A 13,687-nucleotide genomic window follows, 5' to 3' on the forward strand; every position below is an offset into this window, starting at 1 on the left:
GCGGGGGTACCCGGCGTTGCCCGAGTGTTTGTTTCCGGGACGGGGGGGAGTTTTAAAAAATGTTATGGTAGGTAAGTAGGAAGGATCAAACCCGGAGTCATGAGTAAAAGTAGGAAAATAAAGTGTGAAAAAAAACAAAAAAAAAACATCTGCAACGTTAACAGTTCGGCCACCAAGAAAAGTCCATTCCAGTTGTTTAAGGAAAAAAAAAAAAACGACTACGGTAGGTCGGCGCGATCGTGAAAATATAATGTGAATTGTCCAGCACGCTAACCACTACGCCACAGAGCACTGCAGCTTAGTTTAGTGATTTTAAATAACTTCACATGAAAGAACTACGAAGCCAAACCGGTGTTCTCTTCTTAACTATTCCTTGTGAACGATCCCCAAACGGTGTTAAGTGGTGGCAGGGGAAAGAGGAATTTATTAGAGAGAAAATATTTTACCACTTCCATTGATCTTAACCGATTTTGGCCGTGACTTCTCAGCAGAAAAAGTATAGAAATCTAAGATTATCGAGGAATTTGAGAAATAATAAGCCTATAACACACTTCAGATATTGTTCTGCCGTTTGTGCATATTATATTTGCATGAAATATCTTGATTTTTAATCCTATTAATGTCAAAAACAGACGCGAAAAAATGAGTTCATTTTATTTATATAGATAGAAGAGAAGAAGAAGATAGATAGATAGATAGATAGATAGATAGATAGAGAAGATTACCGTATCTTTATGTTAAGTTACATTATTGTTTCGGCTACACGGCCGTTTTTTGCCGTCTATAGCGTTCTCAGACTTTTACAGAAACGTAAAAGCCTGAGGACGCTTCAGACGGCAAAAAAAAAAAACGGCCGTGTAGCCGAAACAATAATGTAACTTAAGAGAAAGATAGGGTAATAAAAAATAAAAACGTATATATATATATATATATATATATATATATATATATATATATATATATATATATATTAAACTACCCGTAACCCGTTGGGACAGTACATGCTATAGTTAGCTATATAATAGTGAGTAAATGAAATTAATGTATAAAAGTGAAAGTAAGTATAAAGAGTAAATGTATAAACGCGCCAAAATTGAATGCACGCGCGCAAAATAATTATGATGACTAGTGAAAATAACACGTTTGATAATAAAATACTATTGCTATTTAGATTAAATGAAAAGTCCTCTATAAGAGGAGTGTAATCTGTTGAAAAAAAGCGAAAAGAACGAAAATAAAAATACGAGGTGGAAATGTGCATTGAACAGATCGACCCTAGTTTTTTTGTTGTGTGTATGGCAACTACCTTAAAATATCAGAGAATTATAATTAATTGATAAACAAATATTTAACGTAAAGATCTTTTCAAAGCAAACCCTTAAAAAAGGGATGAAAAGTCACCGCCACACACATACGTTTTGAAATGTATTTTTTAAGTGTTTGGGATAACGCTCCCTCACCTGTCTCATCTTTCTGTCACCATCCCTATCACTAAACTAGAAAAAATAGCTTACGAGTACTGGTCTGTGTCTAAGAAGTGGATGCTCATTATATGTACGCAAGTGATCCTTACTCTAAAAATGTAATGTTTTTATTATTTAAAAAAAATGTCCTCTTTTATATTAATTTAAAAGACTGTTGAAACGTATTATCGAGAAAAGTAGATGTTTATTTTTTTAAAGTGAACTGATGTAGATCATATATAGTCCGAAATATTTTTTTTGAATATGTAAATTGATCAAGTAGTTTTGTTTCGCCTTGTTCACATTAGAAAAATAACATATTTGTTATGCATTATGTTTAAAAACCCTACCAATATGCAATAAAAATACAGAGATTGTTTTAAAAATTTCGGATGCTAAAAACATATTATCTTAAATTTATTATTGTTTTATATATATATGTATATATATATATATATATATATATATATATATATGTTTATATTAGAATTCTTAATAAATTAATAGACGGAAATATGAGAATAAATGAAATACGCAAAAGAAGCATTAATAAAATATTGATGCAAAAAACATCTACCGCTAGAGTATGAAAAATATGTGTGTCTTTTATCATTGTAAGTGAAAAAAATAAAATACTAAGCAGAACGATTTTATTTATTTGTAACGCAAATGAATTTTTAAAAACTTATTTTCGATTTTATTGATTTATTTATATTTTTATATTTCTTGTGTTAAAAGTGTAGAATAATAAAATGTATAAATCTTTTTAAAAACAAATTAAATAAGAAAGACGATGTCGTAAAATCTCGATTACAAAAGTTTTTATGCCTGCGAGGAATTTTTGTAATCTCAAGTCGTAAACCGGAGCTTATAAAGCGGATTCTGATGGACGACTTGCGTTTCGTATTATAATATATATATATATATATATATATATATATATATATATGTATATATATATATATATCTGTTTGGCTTTTCGTGGCCTAGAATAAGAAAAGGTTCCTTTAAATTAATTTTTATTGCATGGGGATCTGCTGGACTTTTTATTTTCGTTTTGCAAAAATTATTGATTTGCTGGTTCCATAATTTTTAATCATGGATCTAATCTGACTCCAGTAGTTTTGTGGTATTCCTTAATACATAAGCATTTTATTTTTTCGTCCTTCCCAATAATGTGATTTTCTCTAAAAATTCGCCTTCGAAGTTAATTTGCGGGCCGGTAACAGCCTCTGCTGTTTTCTATGTTCTCCGCATTGTGGTTCTATCGAAATTTTTCAGGTATTTAAATTTTCTATCACAAGGTCTGAACCCGAATAGAGTTGAATTTCTATTTATTTATCATGTATTTTTAAAGTTATATATTTTCGCAACCCTTCTTCCTTACCTTTATCTCCGCCAAACAGACACTCTGCTTTTGTATTTAATTTTATTGATGCAATGAGTAATTTTGTGTTCGTCCTATATTTACATAATCAACTATTCCTTGATCAATATAGACAGTTCTTAACCCAATGCAAATTACCACATCGATAATACGGAGACGGGATTTTTCTTTCTTCAAATTCTTTCTCAGCAATGTATCTGTATGTGTCGTTTTTTCCCCCCGAACTTATGTTTTATTTTTGACATGTTTTTGTTGTTTTTTTATAAAGCGTCTGTTCTTTGTCTAGGCGACACCAGCTTCGTTATCCATCGAATCATGTTAAATAATTCCTATTTTCTCTCAGTCCTCAGTTAACTTTTGTGGGGTTAAGTTTAGTGTGTTTACTTATTTTGTTAGGACACACCTCCTACTTTCCGCATCACGACCAGAAGTCAGTTTTTTGCGCAAATACTAAACGTTTAAAATTTTCTAAACTGAGGTCTGCAAGTTCGAATTCCGCACAATGTTTATATACCATAGCTGCGAACATTGCGAAATCATCTTCGTCATTATTCTGCAAATTCAGACATGATCCACTCTCATGGAATAATGAGACTCTCGAGTTAAATAGTTCCGTAGGAAGTTCCAACATCTCGGTGACAGAACATTCCGACGTTTTACGTGGTAAAATAAAATCCACAAACTTGTTATGCTCTAGTTCCGTAATAGTAAACGAACCTTTTTTTTTTCTTTTCCGACCTCTGTTTTCAGTCGATACTAAAAGAATCGTCATACTGACGAAAATAAGCTTGAATTGATTTACCTTCTTCAGGTCTGTAGCAGGAATTGTCAATCGTATTCCATATTGAGTCTTCTGAAAATGCGGTATTATTATCGTTTCACGTAATATTTTCATGGCTTGAGTAAGCAGCTTATTCATGTGATGTTGCTGAGCCTCTAGCCTCATTAGTTATCGTTGTTTTGCGTCTTAGCACCTCTTGTGTTTAAATACTTGTTTTTTTCTTTCATCTGAGCGTTTCTGCTGTCTAAGTAATTGTTGGTGTTGTTGTTGTTGTTGTTTGATTTGCAGTTTAATAATTCTTCCAATGTATTTTTTAAGGTGCCAATATTTGTATGATAGGGGAAACTATTGAATCTACAGAAATTTTCAAAACCGTGTTCAAATTAACTAGGTTTTAGTATTCTAAGAACAACTGGGGGGGGGATAATAGTTTCTTTTTAATGGCTTTGCAAAAGAACGCTGACCATAGTTTTACATTTCAAGTGAATGTCTTTTACCAGAGAAGAGAAAAATATGTCGGTAGAAATATTCAATATCCCTTCAAAGCTAACGTCTGCGCATAGCACATAAGAATGGACTGGAAGAGAAAAAACACGAAAACCGTATGTACTATTTAAGCAGCCCCCCCCCCAATTCTCTGACACACTTATTTAATGACACGAGAATAAAAAGGACGAATAGTTCGTATCTCGTTTTCTTTTCTATTAACGATTGCGCCAAGATGTGACATTGCCACGCAATAAGAATAAAAAAAATATTAAAGTGGTCCTACTTTTCACGAGTTAGCAATTGGAATGGTTATGTCCACGCACTTATTTACGAGTTCCCGTTTTTTTTTTCCTTTTGTCAGTCTTTTTTGAACATCTGTGTTCAGTCGTTAGTTTGTTTTTTAATGCTTGGGGGTATTTTACATGTGTGAGTTCGAAATCAGAGGTCGTCACTGTTATAGACCTGTAAAAATATATCAATGAACGCCAAAATAAAGTAACAACGTGTATTCCAAAGCATACCATAGATGGGTTGCTCGCCATAGACCGCTCTAGGTTGATTCACTGAATGTCGACTGACACAATACGGATTAGTCTTTCTATATTTATTGAGACTTGAATAGTAGACTATTAGGTTACATAGGTTAGTTCCGCTGCAGCAAAGCTTCAATCGCAGTGCGAGCGAGACAAGGAAAGCGATTCAGATTTTTACTCGTTTTTGCAGAGAGCGCACACGCATTAAATAAAGTGTCCCGTTCAAAATCCCGTGCAGATTTGCGAATTTGACAAAATACAGTTGAAGAAGACGGCAGTTTATATCAACCGGGTGACAATGAAAATGACACTAGGAGAACTGTATTTCAAATAATCTAAATGATGCATACGTTTTCGTTCGTGTGCCACGCTTATGGTCGAAATATGATTAATATTTCTAAACTCATCAGAGTAATGGACACATTTTATATTAGATGTGTCTAAGATCGATTATAACACATTAGCTATTTCGCAATTTAATTTGAAGAAACATTTTTTCCGTTGCTAAACAAGCAGGTCGTACGGACGTATCTAGAGAGTATTAGCTTTGGCTTTTCTACTTATTTTTCTGTTAAATTCAGTTTTATTTAGTTTTTGTTTTCTCGCAATGACGAAATTTTAATTCATAGTTATCATTTGTCCTCCAGAAATATGTAATATTTCGAACTATTTCTTTTACTAAACAAATATTTGTATTTGATTTGATTTATTTTACGAAATTTTATTTTTCTCCTTATATGTTTTCATTCCTAATTCTTTGCTAGACTCTCTGTTTATATTTAGTCCGTTTTTTTCCAATTTGTCTCAACGTAATCGTTTTACAATCCAGTCTTTTCCTCCGATTTCAATGTTTTCGTTTCTCTACTCTTTCCATTTTCTTATCGATTTTGTACGTCTTTTTATAAACCAAAGTCTTTTTCCTGCAATTTGAACGATATATATATATATATATATATATATATATATATATATATATATATATATACTGTGGAAGCAAAATTAAGACTTCAAAAAGGGTGTTGATGGCAACAAAAAGTGTATTACATATTACCTTACAAGTGTTTCCATGTCTAGTCGAACAATTTCAAACATTATATCGTTTGAAAATTTTCCAGCATTTCGTTTGAAATTGTTCGATTGGACATGGAAACAATTGTAACATAAAATGAAATACACTTTTTGTTGCCATCAACACCTTTTTTTAAGTCTTGATTTTGCTTTCACAGTATATAAATGCTCAATTAAGAAATATACTAAATTTGTAACGTACTCCTTAAGTCAACTCTTTTTGGCTTAAATCTCATTGGTATATGAAGACTTACGGAATTACAAAAACTCAGTATATTTATATATATATATATATATATATATAATTCGAAAGGCGAAAATAATTCTTTTTAATTAGATTGAAGTTTATCATTGCGTATATCAGGTAAATATTACATCCTTTTGATTTCATTACTTATATATATATATATATATATATATATATATATATATATATATATATATGCAGTAAAACTCCTTTAATTTGAACTTCCTCTAAAGGTGGACTTCCTCTCATTTGGACTTCTTCTAAACCTGGACTCTCTCTAAACTTGAACTGTCTCATCATTGAAATTGTATTAGCATATTCGATGCGGAGTTTACATGGTTTAGTCAGATATTGCGCAGAAATGTTAATATTGGTACTATGTAATTAATGTAGATTAGCTATTGATAATTTACACTAACTGTAAATTTCTTTCAGATTGCTATATTTAAAATTGTGTAAAACAACCCATCACAATTGCTTGCAACTCTACAAGAAAACAAGTTACATTGACTTTACTCGAAAAACATCGAATTATAGAAAGATTTGATGCTGTAATTGAAAATAGCGTTATATTGAGAGATTATAAGATTGGAAGAAGTACACTGTTTTCACTGTTTTAAATCAAAAAGAAAAAGGTGGAAATATTGAAGGGTGCTCCTTTCTCTCCAAATAAAAGATATATTAATAGAACGACTCTTCGCAGACCAAAGCAAGTTGAATTCGATCGAATATTGCATTAGTGGTTTGTAGCAAAACGGAATGAAGGTGTAGCAATATCTGGGCCCATGTTAATTGCTAAAGCAGAATCTCTTAAGGAAGAGTTGAATATCGCAGAAGATATGAAATTCAGTGAAGGCTGGCTTAGGAGCTTTAAGAGTAGATATGGTCTAAGACAATTAACAATGTCGGGCGAACAACGGTCTGCTGAGACACATACAGCATCAAATTATTGTGACAAATTCAAGACGATAATTGCCGATAATAGTTTAAAACCAGAGGATGTTTACAACGCTGATGTAAGTGGCGTATATTGGAAGTGCTTATCTACAAAAACATTAGCCGGATCCGAGGAGCAGAAAATAAAAGGATTCAAATTAAATAAAGAAATACCAACTGTGATGGTATGCGCTAATGTTTCTGGGACTCATAAACTTAAGCTTCTTGTCATCGGCAAATCAAAGTGTACCCGAGGATTGAAAGGAGTTTCGCCTTCACCAGTATCCTGTTATTCTTCACGAAATGGATGGATCAATCAACAGTTGTTTAAAAAATGTTTTTTTCAAAAATCTGTGCAAGTTGTCCTGAGGCGTTTACTTGATTTAGGTAAACCTGATTCAAAGTGCTTGCTTCTGTTGGACAATTATAGAGCATATACTCCTGAGTCAGAACTGGTGTCATCTTGCGGGAATATTTTTGTGTGCTATTTACCACCTAATATGACTTATCTCATCCAGCCTATGGATCAAGGGATTATTTGGAACTTAAAATGTTTCTACAGAAATGATTTCATGATGAATATGATAAATAGTACAGTGAGTATAAGTGATTTTCAGCGCCATTTTACTATCAAAGATGTCATATTTTCTCTCGCAAGTGCATGGAATCAAGTTCAAGCAAGCACATTAACAAAAGCATGGGGTAAATTATGCCCAGCACCAAAGGCTTTTGAACTGAAAGAATCAAATAATACATCTGGTCTAGAAAGAATTCTTGAAATCAAACGATTACCGACCAACCACGCTGTTCTTAAATCACTTAATGTAAATGATGCTGGAATGTGGGTGCAACAAGATGAGGAAACTACTGATCAATATCCAGATGGCAGTAATCGTGATGAAAATAGCGACAACTTCCATTCTCTTGACCCTAATGACCAAAAACACTCTGATGAAGCAATATCATGGGATGATGGAGAAAAACCTATGTAGACGAGTGTAAAATTTCTAGAAAAAAGTCCTGACTTTAGTGAAATTATGTTTTGCAAGCAATGTCACTCCGAAGGGATATAATCATAAAAGAAGCTACAGAACCAAGAAATTGTAGATTTTCGTGGTCGCTTACGGAATACAATGGTAGCGCCCGAGAGCTCAATCGATGAAAATAGAAACTTCAATGAGACTCATTCAATGAATAACTAAAAAAAATGTATTTTACATAAATGTATGATTTCTGTAAATGATATCTTTGGTAATAAATACCTAACAAGTAAGATTAAATTTAATTTATTTTCAATGTTTTTTTTTCCTGGTAATAATATTTAACAATTCTTACTTGCAATATATTGTAAACTGAACTTAATATATACTTGAATTATCATATAGCAATGAATTTCATTTACTTTTTCTTAATTCTTAGAAAATTAAAGTTAACTGCACCGCATGTTTTAATCACGAAACTTGAACTGCATCCTCTAATTTGAACGAAACGGATGTTCAAATTATAGGAGTTATGCTATATATATATATATATATATATATATATATATATATATATATATATATATATACTAGCAAACGTACCCGTACCATACTTGTTCACACTGAAACACTTATCACAATGTTCTGTGGATCTATATTAAAAAACCTTGTTAAACTTTATGACATATTTCCATTCTATGGCGGTCAGGCGCCAACGAACACCCCATAATTATATTATACCATATGTCTTCAAACTGAAACATAAGTATCAAATTATACTTACGCAGATAGATATGAAAAGTCTTTATTAAAGTTTGCCTATTTCACTTCTATGGAGACCAGGCGCGAATGCAGACCCCACAAGTTTATTATACCATCCTCATTTAAGTTAAAATAAATATATATATATATATATATATATATATACATATATATATATATATATATATATATATATATATATATATATATATATATATATATATACACACAATATCGGTCATAATATAAGGAACGGGAAAAATTACAATTATTCATGTATATTTAAAAAATTAGTGAATGGATTTTTCTGAAATACTCAGAATAAACAAATAGAACCAATGTGTATAAACTAGTACCAAGAAAATAATAAACTTACGATTCAATATTGAGAAATATTTTTGTTTAAAATTATATCTGCGGATTTATCCTGGCCAAAAGTTAAAGAACGAAATAGAAACATTATGTTTTTTTAATGCAAATGTTTTAAAAAATAAATTCATTCAATATTTAGTGGACATCCCTTTATTCTTTATGACCTCACTGCATCTTCGACCACAAAACTGGATTAGTTTCTTGCAAAATTCAGGATTTATCTTTTCCCACTCTTCCTTCAATAAATCCCACAAATGATTTTGATTTTGGGGATTCCTCGTCTGTGCTCTTTCTCCAATCATTTTCCAAACATTTTCTATCGGATTCAGATCCGGACTCTGCGCTGGCCAGTCCATTACTCTTATTTCTTCTTCCTCGAGGTAACTTATAACTTTTTAGCTTTATGGCAAGGGGCATTATATTGCATGAAAATGTTTGGCTGATTAGGTGAAAGGCGTAAGCTCTCAATGAAATGTTGTTGAAGGAGCTTCTTATAAGTCTCCGCATTAACCCTACCATAGATTCGAACTAGAGGGCAAACTCCTTCCGAGGATATCATACCCCACACCATTACAATTCTCCCTCCGAATTAAGTGTCTTTTTAACGCATTTGGAGGATAATCGTTCACCTGCTTTACGCCGTACATGCTTCTTTCTATCAGATCCAAAAAATTGAACTTAGATTCATCGCCGAAGTGAACCTTAGCCCATTGTTCATCAGTCCAGACGACATGCTCATGGGCAAACTTCAAACGGCTATTTTTTGTTCTTCTTGGAGATCAATGGTTTAGATACTGGCACCCTGGCGTGCAATCCGGCAGCTGCTAACCGTCGAAAAACAGTTTTTCTAGATATATTTTTCCCAGTCTGTTCATTAAAATCACGAGAAATTGATGTTGCGGATTTGAATCGGTCACTAAGAGCCTGCCTTACCATAATCCTATCTTCTCTTTGAGACGTTTTAGGGGGTCCGCCGGTTTTAGGGGATGCTTCTAATGTATTTTTATTCTTATATCAAGCTATTACACGATGAACAACACTTTTTGATCTTCGAACGACATTAGAAATCGTTGAAATTGATTTCTTTTCTTTGTAATTGTCTAAAATTATATTTTTTTTTTTGGAGAGACAGAGTTTTGTGAGTCGGTGACGCAATTTTTCTTTATTGTGCTTATCAGCAGTTCCAATATTAAAAACTAGTTATTGTTATGTAAAGTTTAGTCTCTTAAAAATAATTTTTCTATTTCTTTCCTTAACTTTTGGCCAGGATAAATCCACAGATATAATTTTAAACTAAAATATTTCTCAGTATTGAATCGTATTTTTTTTTTACTAGTTTATACACATTGGTCATATTTGTTTATTCTGAGTATTTCAGAAAAAATCCGTGCACTAACTTTTTAAATATACATGGATAATTGTAAATGTTTTCCGTTCCTTATATTATGGCCGATACTGTATATATATATATATATACATATATATATATATATATATATATAAAATAAAAGTTACAATAATATATATATATATATATATATATATATATATATATATATATATATATATATAAATATAAATAAAAAAAAAAAAAGAAACAGCATGGATTTAAAGTTTCAATACATTAAGATTTATTTAGATTTTTTTAATATGCATACGCTCTTTCAAAGTCTGGAGAATAGTTTCGTTTACCCGTGAAGCTTTCTTTTTCTCGAATGAATTATCTGTATTTAACGGTAATTACAATGGGATTTTAATTCGAACAAGTTGACTGCGCATACATTGACATTAATCAAAGTTATGACTCTTTGTAATTATTCAATGGCGCGATTTCGCGGGGACTCATTTTTAGGTTGAGATGAAAAATGAGTTCAGGTCTTTATAAGCTTCTGATATGCAGCCTTTTTTGACAGGTAATACATATTTAGAAAAAAAACAAAAGGGGAAGTGCTGTTGTAAATATAAAAAATGATGATTAGAATATATCCTAGCAATAAAATGTCTTAATCTTTATCTTGAGAGTATTATTAATTTGGGGATGTTATTTTTTTTTTATTTTTATTTTTTTTTTTACACAGTGATCACCACTTATCAAGGCCCGGAAGCCACTCAGGAATAAGGGTTATTGCAAGTACATTACGTTAGTGTGGAGATTTGATGAAGTGTTTACTTAAGGGGGCGGTTCATTAGGAATTTCTAAACATTGGACTTGAAGACATCCAAGTTGTAGTCCGGTGGGAAGCAGGCAGACGGAACAGAGTTCCACAGGCTTGCAGTTCAAAGAAAGAAGCTTTGTTCATGGAATCCGCGTTTTGATTTAGGCACAGATATAGAGTGGGGGAAATTTTTCACAGTGGATTCAGCTAGACGGGTGTTTTTCGTGAAAGATTGGCGAGGGGGGACCAGAGATTGGAGTTCAGACGAGCACCTGCCATTGAAATAACGATAAAACAAGGATAGGCTCGCAACGTCTCTTCTGTGGGAGAGAGGTTGCAGGGTAGAGAAAAGGGCATCCCCCACTAAGCAACGAAGTCTATTTTGTACTCTGTTAAGGCGGGATAGGCTGTTTTTAGCAGCTCCTTCCCAGATATGGCAACAGTATTCCATCCTTGGACGTACTTGGCTTGTATATAGATAGAGAATTGCATCAGTAGTGAGATATCTTTTGGAGCGGTAGAAGGATCCCACCATCTTTCCAGCGACCTTGGCAACAGACTTGATGTACGTGTTCCATTTCAGATCATTTTCTATAATCTTAAAATAGAGCCAGCGTTAATGAACAATTTAACCTGGATATAAGCGTAATCCGAATATAAAAGAGCTGTAGGGGCCGAATAAGAAATCTCTTATATCCGGGTTATCCTCTAGTTAAAGACAGTCAGTTCCTCTTATAAACAGGTTTACGTATTTTATAATAAGAGCCATGATGATATACGATATGCGTTTACTGTGAATTACTTTTAGAGTTAAACAGTAAAGAGGGTCGACCTGTAAATTCACCATGTCCGTTCGTCTGTCCGCAATGTTCTCAATAACTACACCTTGGAATTTTTTAAAAATTTTGCACAAACATTGAACATGATATGAGTAAAAAAAGTAGAACAGATTTTCCAGGAAAACTCCTCCCCTAGGGGTGCCTTTCGTGTAAAATGGCTAAAATTGACACTTGTTTTGCTTACTTAAAATAAAAAATGACGCCTGGAATCATAAAACTTTCTGAAAAGTTGTAACTAACTGATTTCTATATAATTTTGTTTGTCTATACTTCACGATAACTCTTGGGTGTGCCTCAGGGGCTCTTTTAGGGCTAATAAAACCACTCCATTTTGGGGACAGTTTTGCAAAGAGCTGGACTCAAATTTAAATATCTTAAGGATTTGGGTACTTTCAGGACTGTCTTGGGGGACGCGAATGATGGATTTTGTCATTTCGTTTTTTTTTTTTTTTTTTTTTTTTTGCAGAACTCAAATTTACATATGTTAAGGCGTAAAACCGCACCGTTTGTTAATTTTCACCATGATTAGACGTTCGCTGGGGATATTGAGGAATAAATGCGTGGGGCAACGCTAAACTTAGTCATTTTTTTATGCTTCGTTCAGTGTGCACTCACGGGGGACCATGCATGCTTCAGATGTTAATGTCCAGTGTCATGTTCCAATTTGAATATCGTGCGTTGGTTAAATAACATTAAATCGTTTTCAATTGCTATTTCTAAGTGCTGTTCTTATTCTGTTTTTAGTCAGTTCTACATTTTATTTTTTAGTCTTGCTTATATTTTACTTGTTTTCTTATTTTCCTTCTTCTTCTTCATTATTATTATTGGCTTACATGGAGCTTTCACACAAGTAAACAAACGATCTGATTGCAAACCTGTGCGTTCTCTGGAAGCTTATTGACAACACATCTCCCCAGACGTCCAGCTCTCTCCACCTCCTTCGATAGCATTTGCAAATGAATTTGCATCATCGAAACAGCCTCTTACCATTGATCTCTCGCTGGCAGTGGCCATTAGTTTATACTGGAATTTGAGTGGCATACGGCCTCCCCAAGGTCCCAGTTCTCTTTGCGCTTGTCCAGCCGAGGTCTGGCTAGTGCTCTCTCTCCTCGGCATTTCAGTCCTTCTTGACCCTTCTCGGCTCTTTGGTATCACTTTTTTATTGGGATGAAACAACGGGGGAAAGCATTATAGGGGTGTAGAACTTGTAAATATGCAGCTTCGGTGTTCTTCATTCCCTGTAACGCTTATTCGTTATATTGTCTTCTTGTATTATTCTCCGCATTCAAGGGTTTTCCTTAATATTTCCTTCGTTTTCATTATCGTTAGTCGTTGTACTTTTGCAGTTATTTCTTCTGATTCCAATTTCTGACATTCTTTTTTTTAAAGTTTTTCGGAATTGTTCCTAGTGCTCCTACTATTATCGGTACTATTTTGATTTCTTCATCATCCAAATCCCTTTTAACTCTCTCGCTAGCTCTGTGTATTTGCTTCGTTTCTCCTTTTCTTTCATACTCACCCTGTGGTCAGCTGGGACAGCCAAGTCTACGATTTAACAGGATTTTTCTTCCTTGTTAATTATTACGACATCTGGTCTTCTTGCTTTGATGGGGTTGACCTTCTGTATGTCCATGTCCCATAGGATTTTGGGGTTCTCCTTTTCGAGTGCTGTTG

Source organism: Euprymna scolopes, chromosome 22, assembly GCF_053919585.1.
Source record: "Euprymna scolopes isolate OS-2025 chromosome 22, ASM5391958v1, whole genome shotgun sequence".
Taxonomy (NCBI): Eukaryota; Metazoa; Mollusca; class Cephalopoda; order Sepiida; family Sepiolidae; genus Euprymna; species Euprymna scolopes.